Raw genomic sequence first — 18,133 nt, forward strand, 5'->3', positions numbered from 1 at the left:
GGGAAGCGGGGACGGATGCCGGGTACCGGGTGAGTAGTGGAGCGGGGACGGATGCCGGGGACCGGGTGAGTAGTGGAGCGGGGACGGATGCCGGGGATCTGGTGAGTAGTGGAGCGGGGACGGATGCCGGGGACCGGGAAAGTAGTGGAGCGGGGACGGGTGCTGGGGACAGGGTGAGTAGTAGAGCGGGGACGGGGTTTAAGCGGTGTCTGCATTCCCAGTTTGTCTGGTGCGGCCAAATCCGACAGTCTGATTTGGCCGCTCACTGAATACAAACCTGTCGGGTCCTTTCCGTTGGAAAGGACCAGAAAGGTATTGAATGTACACCATAGTTGAGAAGATCTTTTACAGACATGATAATACAGCGTACGACAAATTCTAAAAGGCACAGTATGCAATATATAAAACAAATATTTGTATAGGATACACAAAAAAGACCAAAAAAAGAAATAGACATCAAGCACAAACTGATTTCATTATGCTATGTTTCTGACACTCCAATATTCTAATTTCTTTTTCATCCACTAGGGGTCACTGGAGTACTCTTGGGATATGGACGGCTTAGCAGAAACAAAGGCACTGAATATTTAAATTTAGAACTCTCCACCCCTCCATATCCCCGAGTACCTCAGTGTAGTATCTCAGTGTTTTTTCTGTGCTCACAGCACTAACAAGGCTTGTGTGGAGTTCCCACACTTGGTGGAAGATTTTATTAATTTTTCATTTTTACTTTTACATTTTACTTTTTTTTCACTTAGCACATCCCTTCCCAGTTTCTGGAAAAACATGGGTCCGGGATAGTGCCGCTGCACGGACAGCGCATGGCGTGTCGGTCCTCACAAAGAGCACCCTCACAGCCACAGGCAGCCCACTGTCTCCTGCAACAGCTGGACGGAGCTTACAGATAGAAGCCCCGTCGCAGCCATGACCGGAAGAGCTCGGAGCTTAGAAGCCCATCGCAGGCCTCCCTACAACAAGGTATGCTGGGGAAACGGGGCGGTCAGCGCAGGCTGCCGCCCCGCTGTGTGGGGTCACTGTTGTAATGCCGCCGCTCATACAGCCGCCCGCCCCAGCCGCTCCGTCCGGCCGCCCCAGCCGCTCCGTCCGGCCGCCCCAGCCGCTCCGTCCGGCCGCCCCAGCCGCTCCGTCCGGCCGCCCCAGCCGCTCCGTCTGGCCGCCCCAGCACCGTCCGCCCACCCAGACGCTCCGTCAGTGCTGTCTTGGTGCCAGCGCTGAGAGGGGGAGAACCGCCGCAGCTCGGCTAGCGACGCCGGAAGCCGCTACGCGCCGCTCCGGCCAGCCGACCTCCGCTGCTCGGCAAGAAGTGTCCCTCGCCTCCCTGCAACTTCTCGGCGCTCCCCGCTGAGACACAGCGCTACAGGGAGTACAGGGGGAATCTGGCTGATTACAGCGGCAAGGGAATGTAAAGGGCTGCCATACCTATATAAACAGCAGGCAGAGTTAATGTATGATAGGCTAGTGAGCCTATATTAATACTGGATCCATGTATTGTAGACTGCCTGTGATTTTCACAGTGTAATAGACTATTGAGCCTATATTAACACTACAGCATGTATTGTGGTCTGCCTGTGATTATCACTGTATAATCGGCTATTGAGCCTATATTAACACTACAGCATGTATTGTAACCTGCTTGTGATTTTCACTGTATAATAGGCTATTCAGCCTATATTAACACTGTAGCAATTGTAACTGTGATTATCAGTGTAAGCATGGCATGGGGGCCATTTTAACCATGCTTCCTGTTTCTTCCAGTTTGTAATTCCAGAACATTCCTGCCCTACATCACTACTCCACCGGAGGCGCAGGGGTGTTAGTGGGAAGTTTGGTTCAGGTTTCACATAGGCTGGCCATGTGAACTGCATTTCGGCCATAAATAGATAGATATATATTACACACCTTAAGTAAAAATTTTACTGAGTCGTGCAAGTGTCTGTCCTTTGCCTATTGTGTTGTCTGTCGGCATAAGGAGTAAGGCTCCAGCACAGACTAAAAATACTTTTAAACAAAAGTCTGGACATAAATCTACCACATGTTCAGTATGTTTTGTAGGTTTCGACAGGAGCGGTAAGATCGGAGTCTCGGAAGTTACTCCGCCAGCTTTAACGGAGGAGTCTTAGTCCAATTTCACTTGGGATACCAGGGTGTTAATTTAACTGGTCTTATAATTTTTTTTTAATAAAGTAATTTTTATTCAGTAGTCTGAAGAATAAGGTACAGACATTGCAGAGCATTATCATAGCACAAACAGTACATCCATTCATCTTGAATCAAAGCCATGTTTTAAACGAAGCTTACAACAATGAGATATCAGTACAATTTCCAAAAAGAAATACACAAGGATTTCCTATTGTTCAGACCTTTAGGGTCTGCAAAATCCGTAGCCAACTATATTAGTCTTCATTACCTTTTATATTTATACCCGTAACCTAAACTGTAGAAAAATAACAAAACAAAAAAAAAAGGGGGGGGGGGGGAGGCAGAGTGAGAAGGAGCCATCCGATTCAGGACTCTATTAGTCATACACATAAGTACTGTAGGTGGACACGCAGGGCCCAACCGCCAACATCTCAGTATACATCAGTTATAGTAATTTATTGATATGCTTGCACTTCAGTGCCCACTATATTTGGGGAACCAGATGAGAATGGGAGGAGTCTAGCCATGGAGACCAAACCCTATCAAACTTAGCTGATGCGTTTTGTTTCATATATACATATCTTTCCTTAATTATTGTGTCGTTTATTAAGGTCTTAAGTGCAGATATTAACGGGCCTTTAGGGGCCATCCACATCCTTGCAATGCAAACCTTAGCCAAGGCGCATACATTTAGAGCATAGAGACCCACTGAAACAGACACAGGAGCAAAGCATCCCATTCCCAAAATACAGAATTGTGGGGTAAGCAGTCCGCCAGGCACTCCCGTACTCTCCAGAATTGACCCGACCCCCGACCAGAACACCCTCAACCTCGGGCAGTCCCACACTAGATGCCAGAATGTTCCCACCGCCCCCCCACACTTAGGACAAAGGCCAGATCTGCCCGTCCCAAACGTAGCCAGCCTAGCTGGAGTCATATATGTTCTGTGTAAAATGAAGAATTGAATCTGCTGATATCTAAGGGACTTGGTAACCTTGGCAGGGTATTCCAAAGCGAGGACCCAGTCCTCCTCAGTTATTAGACCCAGATCCTCCTCCCACTTTCCACGGAGACGTGTCATAGGGTCCGTATGGAGCTTGGTAAGAAGATATCCATACGCAAGGGAGACCATCTTAGCCCGACCCAAAGTGGTCACAAAAGTCTTGATGGGGAATGGGAGGATTCGTGGGGGTGATTCGGCAAATTGGGACTGGAGGGCGTGACGAAGCTGGAGGTATCTGAAGAAGTAAGAATTGGGTAGGTCAAACTCATCTCTCAGTTGTTGAAAGGATTTAAATGCATTATCTAGATAAAGTTGAGAGATAGAAATCACCGATCTAGGGGCCCATACCTCCCGCCCCTCAAGTGCATGCAATTCAGGGAGCCAGTCAGAATACCACAAGGGGGTATCCGGGTCCAGGCCATCATACCTCAAGAGGTCTCTCAGGGCCCGCCAGATCTTTAGGGCCTGAAAAATGATAGGGGGAAGAAACCTAGCTATGCTCCCACTCAGTAACACCTGCATAGGAGAGAGGTAGGGAAAGTAACAACGAATAAACTCACAATGCAAAGAGTCAGCCCCAGAGTTTTGTGCCCATACAGCGATATGAGTCAGCTGAGCAGCGAAGTAATACATCTGAAAGTTAGGTAGAGCCAGGCCGCCGTCAGATCGCTGTCTGGTAAGGGTATTTAGCTGTATCCTAGGTCGTTTATTAGCCCAGATCAGTGAGGACAGAACGCTATTCAATTTCCTAAAGAATATTGGATAAATATATACCGGGGACTGGAGAATAATATATAAGAGTTTGGGCAGTATAATCATTTTAATGAGATTAACCCTGCCAGACACAGTCAGTGGAAGCTTACACCAAGTCTTAGATTTGCCCGTGACCCACTGCATGGTCGGGTCCAGATTCAGAGGGACAAAATCAGAAGGGTCGTTAGTTATTTGGATTCCAAGGTACTTAAATTGTACCGTCCAACATAATGGCAGGGGGATTTTGGAAGCGGTAGGAGGGGGGCCTATGACTGGCATAATGTATGATTTAGGCCAGTTAATTCTAAGACCCGAATGATCTCCAAAGTTCTCTATCACACGCAACAAGGGTGGGCATTGACTTGGTGTAATCCTGCAAAAACAACAACATGTCATCGGCATAAAGAGCTATTCTATCCTCACGTGAACCTGTACAAATTCCCACAATATCTGGGTGCGATCTTATCAAGCAGGCCAGGGGCTCGATGGTCAAGGCAAACAGCGTAGGGGACAGGGGGCAGCCCTGTCTAGTACCTCGGGTCAATTGAAAAGATGGGGATACATAACCGTTCACCAAGATCCTGGCACTCGGATGTTGATACAGTAGTTTAATCCATTTTATAAAATTGGGTCCAAAGCCCATACAAGCCATCACCTCCCATAAATAAGCCCATTCAATGCTGTCAAAGGCCTTGGCCGCGTCTAACGAGACCACAGCCGAGACAGAAGGGGAGTCGTGTGGGAGTTGTAAAATGGTATGCAGTCTACGTAAATTGATAGACGTGGACTTTCCTGGCATGAAGCCGGTCTGGTCCGGGTGAATGAGGGAGGTTATCACTGTGTTGAGCCGTACTGCCAATATCTTTGCCAGGATCTTAGCATCGGTGGGAATCAGGGATATCGGTCTATAGGAGTCCGGAGATCTAGGGTCCTTACCGGGTTTTGGGATCACTATTATAACTGCCTCTGACATGGAGGGGGGGAGTTCGTTATTGGCAAATATATCTAAGTACAGGGCATGAAGCCTGGGGCCAAAGAAATCAACATGATTTTTGTATACCTCGGAGGGAATTCCGTCACATCCCGGAGCCTTGCCATTAGGGGACATACCAATGGCCGCAGCCACCTCTTCGAGCGTCAAGGGCGCCTCCAGCAGCTCACAGGCTTCAGAGGAGAGTGCGGGCAGCGGAACACCCCCCATGTAATTTGAAAGATCTGAAGTAGAGCACTGCAACTGTGAATTATAAACCTCAGAGAAGTAAGATCGGAATAACAGCGCAATGTCCGGTGTGGTGTCGACAAGAGAGCCATCCGCCCCGGACATTTGGGTGATCGTGGTCCCAGGACGATCGTAATGTATAAGACGGGCCAGGAGGCCCCCCGACCTATCAGCCTGCATATATATATTAGTAGCTTTAAAAAGGAGGGAACGAGAGTTTTTATCAGACAGGTGGGCCAACCAAACTGACTTAGCCACCAGCCATCGTGTCTTTGTCGCGGGGGCGCTGTCAGACAGATATTGGGACTCTAGGTCCCTAGCGTCCTTTTCAAGGGCCTGTTCTCTCTCCCTAGAGGACATTTTATGAGCCGCTATTCGTCCAATATATGAACCTCTCAAGAACGCCTTAAACGAATCCCAGACTACTGTACCCGGGGCAGACCCTACATTGTCGTTAAAGTAACCCTCCCACTGAGTCTCCAAGTCACCGCAGTCCCCCAGCTGGGTCAGCCAAGAGGGGTGCAGTTTCCAATAGGAGTGCCCCCTCTGACTTTCCACAGCAAGAGTCATCATCAGAGGGGAGTGGTCAGAGACCCCTCGAGCCTCGTAGTGGACGTCAATAATCCTAGGGACGAGGGCGGGGGACACCAACATCAGGTCAATTCTGGAGAAGGAGCCGTGAGTGCTGGAAAAACAGGAGAACTGACGGACCGCAGGGTGACGAAGTCGCCACACATCTACCCACTGCAAACTATTCAAAAAATCCGCAAACTTGGTAGGACCACCTCCCACCAGCGCAGCCGGTGGGGAGTGCCATCGGTCCATAGACAGATCCAGGACGTTATTAAAATCTCCCAAGCAGATCACTGGGGTGGTAGGGGAAGGAGCTATGAAGGACGCAGCTTGTTGCAGCACAGTATATGAGAAAGGAGGGGGGACATACACCGCTAAAATGTAATAGGGCTGGGAGTTCAGCTTATATTCTATAAATACATATCTTCCATACGGGTCAGTTTTAATCGATAACAACTCGAATTGCACTGTCTTTTTAATCAGAACGGAGACACCCCTAGAAAAGGAGGAGTGAGAGGCATGGTAAGCCCAGCCCACCCAGGCCCGTCGTAATGACAGTAACCTATGTCCCTCCAAGTGGGTCTCACTGAGGCATGCAATATCCGGGTCATATTTCTTAATCATATTTAGAATCAAAGAGCATTTGATTTTGTTATTCAGACCTCGAACATTCCATGCCAGAATTTTCAGATTAATCATGGCCCCCTATAAGCTCTATACACCTCCCGGATGGACCTCTCCCAAAATACATCTTGAGAATAAGCATTATCAATACCAGCAAAACATGACGTATATGAGCCCTGCGTTGTAAGCCATAGCATCTGAAATATGAAACATCCTTGCCTCAGAAAATACTTAAATAAGAAAAATAACAAACTAAAGAAAAAAAAAAAAACAGCAGAAGGAGGCGCAACTAGCAGCTTCCCAATTAACCATTCCCTCCCCGTACACCACCCCGAACTCCGGCATACTTATATCCCGAACAATCAACCCAAACTACCAAGCGCTAGGAAGGCCTAGATTCTCAGCTGAACCTCTAACCCTCTCTAACCAACACCACTTGGACGTAAAAGTCTTGAGCCACCAATGCAAAGAAGGGGGGCTCCCCGAACTGTGATCAAGCCTCCGGTAGACCAGGCCCCGGGCTTTTCCACATAGGAGATCAGTCTGGAGCCAGTTGCCGAGCACCCGGTGCAAATCTGTCCAACCATTGGGCCGCCTCTCTAGGGGAGTTAAAAAACTTGGTCTCCCCGTCCGCCACAACTCGGAGCCTTGAGGGAAACAACATGGAGTATGAAATGTTGAGGTCTCGCAGCCGTCGTTTAATGGGCATAAACTGGGCTCGGTCCTTCTGGACGTCTGCGGCAAAGTCCGGGAAGGCCGATACCTTGACTCCATTGCGGACCAACGGGCCCTTCGTGCGACCTAAGCGGAGAACCGAGTCACGGTCTTTATAGTGCAGGAATTTAGCGATGAAGGTGCGAGGAGGGGCACCAGGAGGTAGCGGCCGAGATGGTATCCTATGTGCTCGCTCCACCGTGAAATGGGCCGTAAAAGACTCAGCGCCATACATCTCCTTAAGCCAGGATTCGAGGAAGTCCTCCGGCTGCGAACCCTCTTCTCTTTCAGGCAGGCCTACAAATCTGACGTTGTTTCTACGCAGCCGTCCCTCCATGTCTAAGAGCTTGGTCTGAAGGGAGGAAACCTGCTGGGTCACCGTGGATACGGACTGCTTAAGGGGGCCACATAAATCTTCCAGATTGGAGACCCGTGTCTCCGCCTCACCCACTCTCTCTCGGATACGTTGAACATCTTGGCGGAGCAAGGAGAGATCGCACTGCACCTTCTCCATCTTATCGGAGAGACGTTGTTCACTGCCAGCTATAGCCTCCAGCACTTGTTGAATAGACGGCGCCCCCGCTGCCTCCGGGGAATTAACCGCTGACTCGGGAGGGGAGGTCGAGTGTGTTGGAGAGGCTTCATGAGAAGGAGCCGGTGCAGCCCTGGGATTGGGTTGTCTGGTAAATCTTTCTAGTTTGGCCGCGGCCGCACTCTGGCCGCCCTTAACCATATTGGACAGGAGCAGTCACACTCACCCCACAGTAGGGCTACAGTATAGGATTGTAATTAGAAGGCGGCTGCAGCAAGGTTGCGTATAATCAGTGGCGGGAACCAACCGTGTCCGGTTTGTATGTCAGAGTAACAAAGTAGGATAATGGTACGCAGTACACTGTAGGATATTGGTGCAGCACAGCAGTGTAGGCAGATCCAATCTATGTGCAGCTCCTGTGTGATATAATGGAAGGGCCGTGCAATGTATATAGCTGACTTTGTCTCCAATCTCAGATGGGTATTAGCACAGTCATTAGGAGAGTAATAATAGGAGAGGTCAGTATGCAGTAAAGATCCTGTGTGCAGAGACAGTTCACAGGGCACAACAGATGAATGCAGCCCTTCCAAGCATGGAGGTCAGCCCAGAGCAGTGGGGCCTTCTGTATAGCTTCTCCCAAAATGGCCGCAGTGTCCCTTCCCCTTCCCCAGAAGTACCTGCTTCTTATGCCCCTCCGGGTGTTAGGGCTCCGGGCCGCAGCCTGTCAGGGAGAGGAGAGGCAGCTTCCACCTCCCAGTCGTCCCAGGGTGCTTGTTGGCAGTGACAGCCCGTCGCCCGAGCTCCGGGCGTTCCGCGCCCGAGGGCGCCGAAATTGAGGCCGGGGATCCGGAGGAGGCCTAGGCCGCAGGGCCGGAAGTCAGCCGGCGCCGTCCCACGAGTCCCCGGAGACCGCAAGAAAGGATGCCCGCCGGCGCCCAGCAGTATGAGGGAGGTATGTAGCCCGGGCAGGGACACCAGAGGGGTCAGGATGGGTGAAAGGATGGGTTTATTCGGGGAGCTCCCGAGATCCGCTCCCTACTCCGTTGCTGCCGTGGCAACGCCCAACTGGTCTTATAATTTAAACATTTCTTCTATGTTGCAGTCCTGACAATTCTATGTCAAACCTCACAGCGCTAAATACGAGTGAGGAGGGCACATTAGACAGTCAGATAGTGCGGGTTTTGACAACCATACATTGCTAATGACCAGTGAGTCAGTCTCTGAAATTTACAGAGTATAAGGAGGCTCTAACATCTAAATTTACAGAGAATAAGGAGCCTCTAACATCTAATCCGTTGTATTTACTAAACGACAGATCTTCAATGGTTTTCTTATTTAGGATATCTTACTAAGATTTAAGGCTATTGACCCGTTTCCACACAGTGACATCTAAATTGGAGAATCCGCCATTGGTGAATTCGTCTGTGTCAAACTTTATAAAGACCCAAGATACATTTTGGGTCACTAGGGCGCTCTGTGTATGGAAACAATGACGATCACGTTATACTTTTCTCTATCGTCCTAGTGGATGCTGGGGTTCCTGAAAGGACCATGGGGAATAGCGGCTCCGCAGGAGACAGGGCACAAAAAGTAAAGCTTTAGGATCAGGTGGTGTGCACTGGCTCCTCCCCCTATGACCCTCCTCCAAGCCTCAGTTAGATTTTTGTGCCCGGCCGAGAAGGGTGCAATCTAGGTGGCTCTCCTAAAGAGTTGCTTAGAAAAGTTTAGCTTAGGTTTTTTATTTTACAGTGAGTCCTGCTGGCAACAGGATCACTGCAACGAGGGACTTAGGGGAGAAGAAGTGAACTCACCTGCGTGCAGGATGGATTGGCTTCTTTGGCTACTGGACATTAGCTCCAGAGGGACGATCACAGGTACAGCCTGGATGGTCACCGGAGCCTCGCCGCCGGCCCCCTTGCAGATGCTGAAACGAGAAGAAGGTCCAGAATCGGCGGCAGAAGACTCCTCAGTCTTCTTAAGGTAGCGCACAGCACTGCAGCTGTGCGCCATTTCCTCTCAGCACACTTCACACGGCAGTCACTGAGGGTGCAGGGCGCTGGGAGGGGGGTGCCCTGGGAGGCAAATGTAAACCTATTTTTGGCAAAAAATACCTCACATATAACCTCCGGGGGCTATATGGAGATATTTAACCCCTGCCATAATCCGTTAAAGAGCGGGAGACGAGGCCGCCGAAAAAGGGGCGGGGCCTATCTCCTCAGCACACAGCGCCATTTTCCCTCACAGAAAGGCTGGAGGGAAGGCTCCCAGGCTCTCCCCTGCACTGCACTACAGAAACAGGGTTAAAACAGAGAGGGGGGGCACTAATTTGGCGTAAGAAATATATAAAAAAGATGCTATAAGGGAAAACACTTATATAAGGTTGTCCCTATATAATTATAGCGTTTTTGGTGTGTGCTGGCAAACTCTCCCTCTGTCTCTCCAAAGGGCTAGTGGGTCCTGTCCTCTATCAGAGCATTCCCTGTGTGTGTGCTGTGTGTCGGTACGTGTGTGTCGACATGTATGAGGACGATGTTGGTGAGGAGGCGGAGCAATTGCCTGTAATGGTGATGTCACTCTCTAGGGAGTCGACACCGGAATGGATGGCTTATTTAGGGAATTACGTGATAATGTCAACACGCTGCAAGGTCGGTTGACGACATGAGACGACCGACAAACAATTAGTACCGGTCCAGACGTCTCAAAAACACCGTCAGGGGTTTTAAAACGCCCGTTTACTTTAGTCGGTCGACACAGACACAGACACGGACACTGAATCCAGTGTCGACGGTGAATAAACAAACGTATTCCTTATTAGGGCCACACATTAAGGGCAATGAAGGAGGTGTTACATATTTCTGATACTACAAGTACCACAAAAGAGGGTATTATGTGGGATGTGAAAAAACTACCGTAGTTTTTCCTGAATCAGATAAATTAAATGAAGTGTGTGATGATGCGTGGGTTCCCCCCGATAGAAAATTATTGGCGGTATACCCTTTCCCGCCAGATGTTAGGGCGCGTTGGGAAACACCCCTTAGGGTGGATAAGGCGCTCACACGCTTATCAAAACAAGTGGCGGTACCGTCTATAGATAGGGCCGTCCTCAAGGAGCCAGCTGACAGGAGGCTGGAAAATATCATAAAAAGTATATACACACATACTGGTGTTATACTGCGACCAGCGATCGCCTCAGCCTGGATGTGCAGAGCTGGGGTGGCTTGGTCGGATTCCCTGACTAAAAATATTGATACCCTTGACAGGGACAGTATTTTATTGACTATAGAGCATTTAAAAGATGCATTTCTATATATGCGAGATGCTCAGAGGATATTTGCACTCTGGCATCAAGAGTAAGTGCGATGTCCATATCTGCCAGAAGATGTTTATGGACACGACAGTGGTCAGGTGATGCAGATTCCAAACGGCACAAAGGTGTATTGCCGTATAAAGGAAGAGGAGTTATTTGGGGTCGGTCCATCGGACCTGGTGGCCAAGGCAACTGCTGGAAAATCCACCGTTTTTACCCTAAGTCACATCTCTGCAGAAAAAGACACCGTCTTTTCAGCCTCAGTCCTTTCGTCCCTATAAGAGTCATATCTGCCCAGGGATAGAGGAAAGGGAAGAAGACTGCAGCAGGCAGCCCATTCCCAGGAACAGAAGCGTTCCACCGCTTCTGACAAGCTCTCAGCATGACGCTGAGACCGTACAGGACCCCTGGATCCTACAAGTAGTATCCCAGGGGTACAGATTGGAATGTCGAGACGTTTCCCCTTCGCAGGCTCCTGAAGTCTGCTTTACCAAGGTCTCCCTCCGACAAGGAGGCAGTAAGGGAAACAATTCACAAGCTGTATTCCCAGCAGGTGATAATTAAATTACCCCTCCTACAACAAGAAAAGGGGTATTATTCCACACTATATTGTGGTACTGAAGCCAGAAGGCTAGGTGAGACCTATTCTAAATCTAAAAAAATTTGAACACTTACAAAGGTTCAAATCAAGATGGAGTCACTCAGAGCAGTGATAACGAACCAGGAAGTAGGGGACTATATGGTGTCCCGAGACATCAGGGATGCTTACCTCCATGTCCCAAAATTGCCCTTATTACTAAGGGTACCTCAGGTTCGTGGTACAGAACTGTCACTATCAGTTTCAGACGCTGCCGTTTGGATTGTCCACGGCACCCCGGGTCTTTACCAAGGTAATGGCCGAAATGATGATTCTTCTTCGAAGAAAAGGCGTCTTAATTATCCCTTACTTGGACGATCTCCTGATAAGGGCAAAGTCCAGGGAACAGTTGGAGGTCGGAGTAGCACTATCTCGGATACTGCTACAACAGCACGGGTGGATTCTAAATATTCCAAAATCGCAGCTGATCCCGACGACAAGTCTCCTGTGCTTAGGGATGATTCTGGACACAGTCCAGAAAAAGGTGTTTCTCTCGGAAGAGAAAGCCAGGGAGTTATCCGAGCTAGTCAGGAACCTCCTAAAATCAGTGCATCATTGCACAAGGGCCATGGTAAAAATGGTGACTTCCTACGAAGCAATTCCATTCGGCAGATTTCACGCAAGAACTTTTCAGTGGGATCTACTGGACAAATGGTCCGGATCGTATCTTCAGATGCATCAGCGGATAACCCTATATCCAAGGACAAGGGTGTCTCTCCTGTGGTGGTTACAGAGTGCTCATCTTCTAGAGGGCCGCAGATTCGGCATTCAGGATTGGATGCTGGTGACCACAGAGGCCAGCCCGAGAGGCTGGGGAGCAGTCACACAAAGAAAAAAATTTCCAGGGAGTGTGATCAAGTCTGGAGACTTTTCTCCACATAAATATACTGGAGCGAAGGCTAAATTTATAATGCTCTAAGCTTAGCAAGACCTCTGCTTCAAGGTCAGCCGGTATTGATCCAGTGGGAAAAACATCACGGCAGTCGCCCACGTAAATAGACAGGGCGGCACAAGAAGCAGGAGGGCAATGGCAAAAACTGCAAGGACTTTTTGCTGGGCGGAAAATCATGTGATAGCACTGTCAGCAGTGTTTCATTCCGGGAATGGAAACTGGGAAGCAGACTTCCTCAGCAGGCACGACCTCCACCCGGCAGAGTGGAAACTTCATCGGGAAGTTTTCCACATGATTGTAAACCGTTGGGAAATACCAAAGGTGGACATGATGGCGTCCCGTCTGAACAAAAAACGGGACAGGTATTGCGCCAGGTTAAGAGACCCTCAGGCAATAGCTGTGGACGTTCTGGTAACACCGTGGGTGTACCAGTCGTTGTATGTGTTCCATCCTCTGCTTATCATACCTAAGGTACGGAGAATTATAAGACGTAGAGGAGTAAGAACTATACTCATGGCTCCGGATTGGCCAAGAAGGACTTGGTACCCGGAACTTCAAGAGATGCTCACAGAGGACTTATGGCCTCTGCCGCTAAGAAGGGACTTGTTTCAGCAAGTACCATGTCTGTTCCAAGACTTACCGCAGCTGCGTTTGACGGCATGGCGGTGGAACGCCGGATCCTAAGGGAAAAAGGCATTCCGGAAGAGGTCATTCCTACCCTGGTCAAAGCCAGAAAGGAGGTGACCGCACAACATTATCACCACATGTGGAAAAAATATGTTGCGTGGTGCGAGACCAGAAAGGCCCCACGAAGAAATTTCAACTCGGTCGATTCCTACATTTCCTGCAAACAGGAGTGTCTATGGGCCTCAAATTGGGGTCCATTAAGGTTCAAATTTCGGCCCTGTCGATTTTCTTCCAGAAAGAATTGGCTTCAGTTCCTGAAGTCCAGAAGTTTGTCAAGGGAGTATTGCATATACAACCCCTTTGTGCCTCCAGTGGCACTGTGGGATCTCAACGTAGTTCTGGGATTCCTCAAATCACATTGGTTTAAAACCAGTCAAATCTGTGGTTTTGAAGCATCTCACATGAAAAGTGACCATGCTCTTGGCCCTGGCCTGGACCAGGCGAGTGTCAAATTGGTGGTTTTTTTCTCAAAAAAGCCCATATCTGTTTGTCCATTTGGACAGGGCAGAGCTGCGGACTCGTCCCCAGTTCTCTCCCTAAGGTGGTGTCACTGTTTCACCTGAACCAGTTTATTGTGGTGCCTTGCACCTACTAGGGACTTGGAGGACTCCAAGTTGCTAGATGTTGTCAGGGCCCTGAAAATATAGGTTCCAGGACGGCTGGAGTCAGGAAAACTGACTTGCTGTTATCCTGTATGCACCCAACAATCTGGGTGCTCTTGCTTCTAAGCAGACTATTGCTAGTTGAATGTGTAATACAATTCAGCTTGCACATTCTGTGGCAGGCCTGCCACAGCCAAAATATGTAAATGCCCATTCCACAAGGAAGGTGGGCTCATCTTGGGCGGCTGCCCGAGGGGTCTCGGCTTTACAACTTTGCCGAGCGGCTATTTAGTCAGGGGCAAACACGTTTGTAAAATCCTACAAATTTGATTCCCTGGCTAAGGAGGACCTGGAGTTCTCTCATTCGGTGCTGCAGAGTCATCCGCACTCTCCCGCCCGTTTGGGAGCTTTGGTATAATCCCCATGGTCCTTTCAGGAACCCCAGCATCCACTAGGACGATAGAGAAAATAAGAATTTACTTACCGATAATTCTATTTCTCGGAGTCCGTAGTGGATGCTGGGCGCCCATCCCAAGTGCGGATTATCTGCAATACTTGTACATAGTTACAAAAATCGGGTTATTATTGTTGTGAGCCATCTTTTCAGAGGCTCCGCTGTTATCATACTGTTAACTGGGTTCAGATCACAGGTTGTACAGTGTGATTGGTGTGGCTGGTAGGAGTCTTACCCGGGATTCAAAATCCTTCCTTATTGTGTACGCTCGTCCGGGCACAGTATCCTAACTGAGGCTTGGAGGAGGGTCATAGGGGGAGGAGCCAGTGCACACCACCTGATCCTAAAGCTTTACTTTTTGTGCCCTGTCTCCTGCGGAGCCGCTATTCCCCATGGTCCTTTCAGGAACCCCAGCATCCACTACGGACTCCGAGAAATAGAATTATCGGTAAGTAAATTCTTATTATCGTTAATGAGAAGCTGCTGAGTATCTCGGTACAGCGTCTGCTGCCGCCTGTTACCTTGCTTCTCGTTTTTCATCGTTGCTAGTTTCAGCACGACAAGGCCAGAAGTTGTTTGGTCCTAAATTTGACAAAATGGCCTCCTCCGGTATCAAGCCGGAAATACTCTGGTCCGGCGTTTAAAGCCTTTAGACTTCAGTCTTTTCAAGGCTGTGGTACAAAAACAGTCACGCCTTGTAACGCCAGGGCGCTAAAGTCACAACAAGCCAGTGGCTTGACGGGCTCTCAGCCCATCTCGAATTTCCAATTGTGGGAGTGCGCCTTTACACGTTACATTTGCCGGGTTTCCAGCCATCCACTCATGGATGTATCCGCTATTTAGGGTTAAAAGACAGGACTGCCTCTGTCGGACGAAATAAGGCGTTTTGGCAGGTTGCCATTCAGTCTCTGCTAATTTCAGCAGTTTTTATTCCAGTCCTGGTACACCAACAAAGTCAGGGTTATTATTCCCGTCTGTTTGTGGTACCGAAGCCGGAGGGCTCCGTCGCAGTCTCAATCAGCAAGTCACTTACTACAGATTGAAGATAGATTTTCTGCGGTTAGTATTTGCATATTTGGAGCCACAAGATTGCATGATTGTGCTTGATCTCCAGGATGCGTACTTACACATTCCGGTTTGGTCACCTCATCACAGGTTCTTGCGTTTTGCAATACGCCACAACCATTAACCGTTTCAGGTTCTACCGTTTGGCCTCTTGTCAGCGCCTCGGGTATTCACCAAAGTGATGTTTGTGATGATAGATCATCTCAGATCCCTGGCAGTGACAATCGTTCCATACTTAGACGATCTGCTCATAAGAGCTCCGTCTCAACAGATGCTCCTCCGACTTGCGCTGCTAACGTACACCACGGTTGCAGTGTCAAGTTCAAAAACAATCGCATCTAATTCCGTCTCAACGACTTCAATTCCTAGGTATGATTCCAGATACGGTAAATCAAAGAATTTACCTACTACACCAGAAAGAACAGATTATACGCCATCTGGTACAATTAGTGCTCAAGCCACGCACACTATCGGTACATTGGTGTATTCGCCTATTAGGAACAATGATGGGCTTTCGAAGCGCTTCAGTTCGGAGGTTTTCACTCGCGTATCCCACAGGGGGGCGAGGGTGTCTCTACTCTGGGCGAGAGTCTCAGAGGTTGGGGAGTTGTAGTTTAAAATGGTCAGCGACAGGGTTTCTAAACGGATCACGACAGATTGCTGTCTATAAAGGTCCTGGAATTCCGTGCAATTTACTATGCACTACATGCTTCGCTCTCAGACTGTCCAAGGCCAGTCACACAACGCGACGGCAGTCGCATACACAACAACCAGGGAGGAACGAGAAGCCGCATGGCAATGCGGGAAGTAGCTCGAATCCTCGATTGCCCAGAATACCACAAGGTGATATTGTAGACTGGGTTCATTCCGGGAGTGGACATCTGTTAGACAGATGATCTCAGCCGTCGGGATTTTCATCCAGGAGACTGGGCATTAAATCCAAAGGTTTTTCACAGGTTGGTCCACAGGTGGGGTTACCCTCAGGTGGACATGATGGCATCTCGCCACAATTACAAACGCCCAGTATGTGTCCAGAACGACAGTTCCCAAGGGCAGTGGCGGTGGATGCTCTCACAATCGCGTGGCCGTACAGCCTCGTGTATCTGTTTCCACCGTTTTCCGCTGTTCTCTCCGTTGCTAAAATGGATCATAAGAGAGTCCGTCACAGTCATACTAGTGATATCTCATGGGTCTCGGAGAGTTTGGTTCTCGAATCTCCGAGGACTACTCGCAGACGATCCTTGGCCGCTCATACTACGTCCAACCCGTTACAACAGGGGCCGTTCTTTTACCCCTATTTAGCGCGGCTGTGGTTGACGAGGTGGTTGTTGAGACCGCCCTCTTCAGAAGAAAGAGAGGGCATTACAGTATCGGTTATACCAACCATGTTACGAGCTAGTAAGCCGGTTACGGCAGCTCATTATTACAGAATTTGGCATGCCTATATAGGTTGGTGTGAAGCTCGGAAGTTTCCGACATCATTTTTCAAGTTACCCGTATTCTGTTATTTTTACAGACGGGGTTGGATGGAGGACTGCGTTTATCTACACTGAAGGTGCAGGTATCTGTGTTGTCAATTTATTTTCAGACGATTGGCTCTATTGCCGTCGGTACACATTTTTCTGCAGGGTGTCCTCAGAGTACAGCCTCCATTTATCCCACCTACAGCGCCATGGGACTTGAATTTGGGTTCAGATTTCTTACAGTCTTCATATTTTGAACCCTTACAGCAAGTGGATATTAAGTTTCTGACTTGGAAAACGTTTTTTCTTCTAGCCTTAGCTTCGGCAAGGCGTTTTTCAAATTTGGGTGCCTTGTCTTGCAAGCCACCGTATTTGGTGTTTCCTGATGACAGAGCGTAACTTCGGACGATTTCCGATTTCTTACCAAAGCTAGTGTCATCTTTTCACATCAATCAACCAATAGTGGTTCCTGTGTTGACAGTACATTCTAGAATTCTGAATGTGGTACGCGCATTACGCGTTTATATGTCCCGAACGTCTACAGTTCGTAATACGGATACGTTGTTTGTTCTCTATGATGCTGCCAAGTGGGGTTGGATAGCTTCTCAGCAGACCTTCTCCAGATGGATAAAACTGACTATACGTCAGGCTTACCTTAAGGCTAAGTTACAGTCGCCTACATCAGTAATAGCTCATCCCACAGGTTCTGTGGGAACGTCATGGCCAGCTGGTCGTGGAGCTTCTACGACACAGCTTGACCGTGCGGCTACATGGTCTTCAGTGCACACGTTTGTGCGCTTTTACAAGTTTGATACGTTTGCGGCATCAGCATCTAGCTTTGGCCGCCTAGTGTTACAGGTGTCAAACAGCTCTCCCGCCCACGGGGGAAGCTTTGGCACGTCCCAAGAGTACTCCAGTGACCCCTAGTGGATGAAAAAGAAAATAGGATTTTGGTACTTACCAGGTAAATCCTTTTCTTTGAATCCATAGGGGGCACTGGACGCCCACCCAGAGCAGTTTTACCTGGGTTGTATTAAGCTCAGGGGATCTTATGGTAACACATTTTCACCGACTGGTTCAATTATAAGGTTCTATCGGTTATGGTGTCAACTGTTTCGTTGTCAGTAACGTTATGTGTCAACTTTGTTGTTGTCCGTTATGTTATGGGAATTCTCCATTGTCAACCTCTCTATAGTTCCTGTTCGGCTCAGTAAAAAACACTGAGATACTACACTGAGGTACTCGGGGATATGGAGGGGTGGAGAGTTCTAAATTTAAATATTCAGTGCCTTTGTTTCTGCTAAGCCGTCCATATCCCAAGAGTACTCCAGTGCCCCCTATGGATTCAAAGAAAAGGATTTACCTGGTAAGTACCAAAATCCTATTTCTCGGACGTCCTAGTGGATGCTGGGAACTCCGTAAGGACCATGGGGAATAGCGGGCTCCGA

The 18,133-nt window shown here is 48.9% G+C and overlaps 1 protein-coding gene across 2 annotated transcripts in view; it reads left to right on the plus strand.

Annotated features, from left to right (window-relative positions):
- TAF4 (TATA-box binding protein associated factor 4) overlaps positions 1–18,133 on the plus strand; it is a 222,454-nt gene that overhangs the window by 186,898 nt on the left and 17,423 nt on the right. The window lies entirely within an intron of this gene.

Source organism: Pseudophryne corroboree, chromosome 3 (genome assembly GCF_028390025.1).
Source record: "Pseudophryne corroboree isolate aPseCor3 chromosome 3, aPseCor3.hap2, whole genome shotgun sequence".
Taxonomy (NCBI): Eukaryota; Metazoa; Chordata; class Amphibia; order Anura; family Myobatrachidae; genus Pseudophryne; species Pseudophryne corroboree.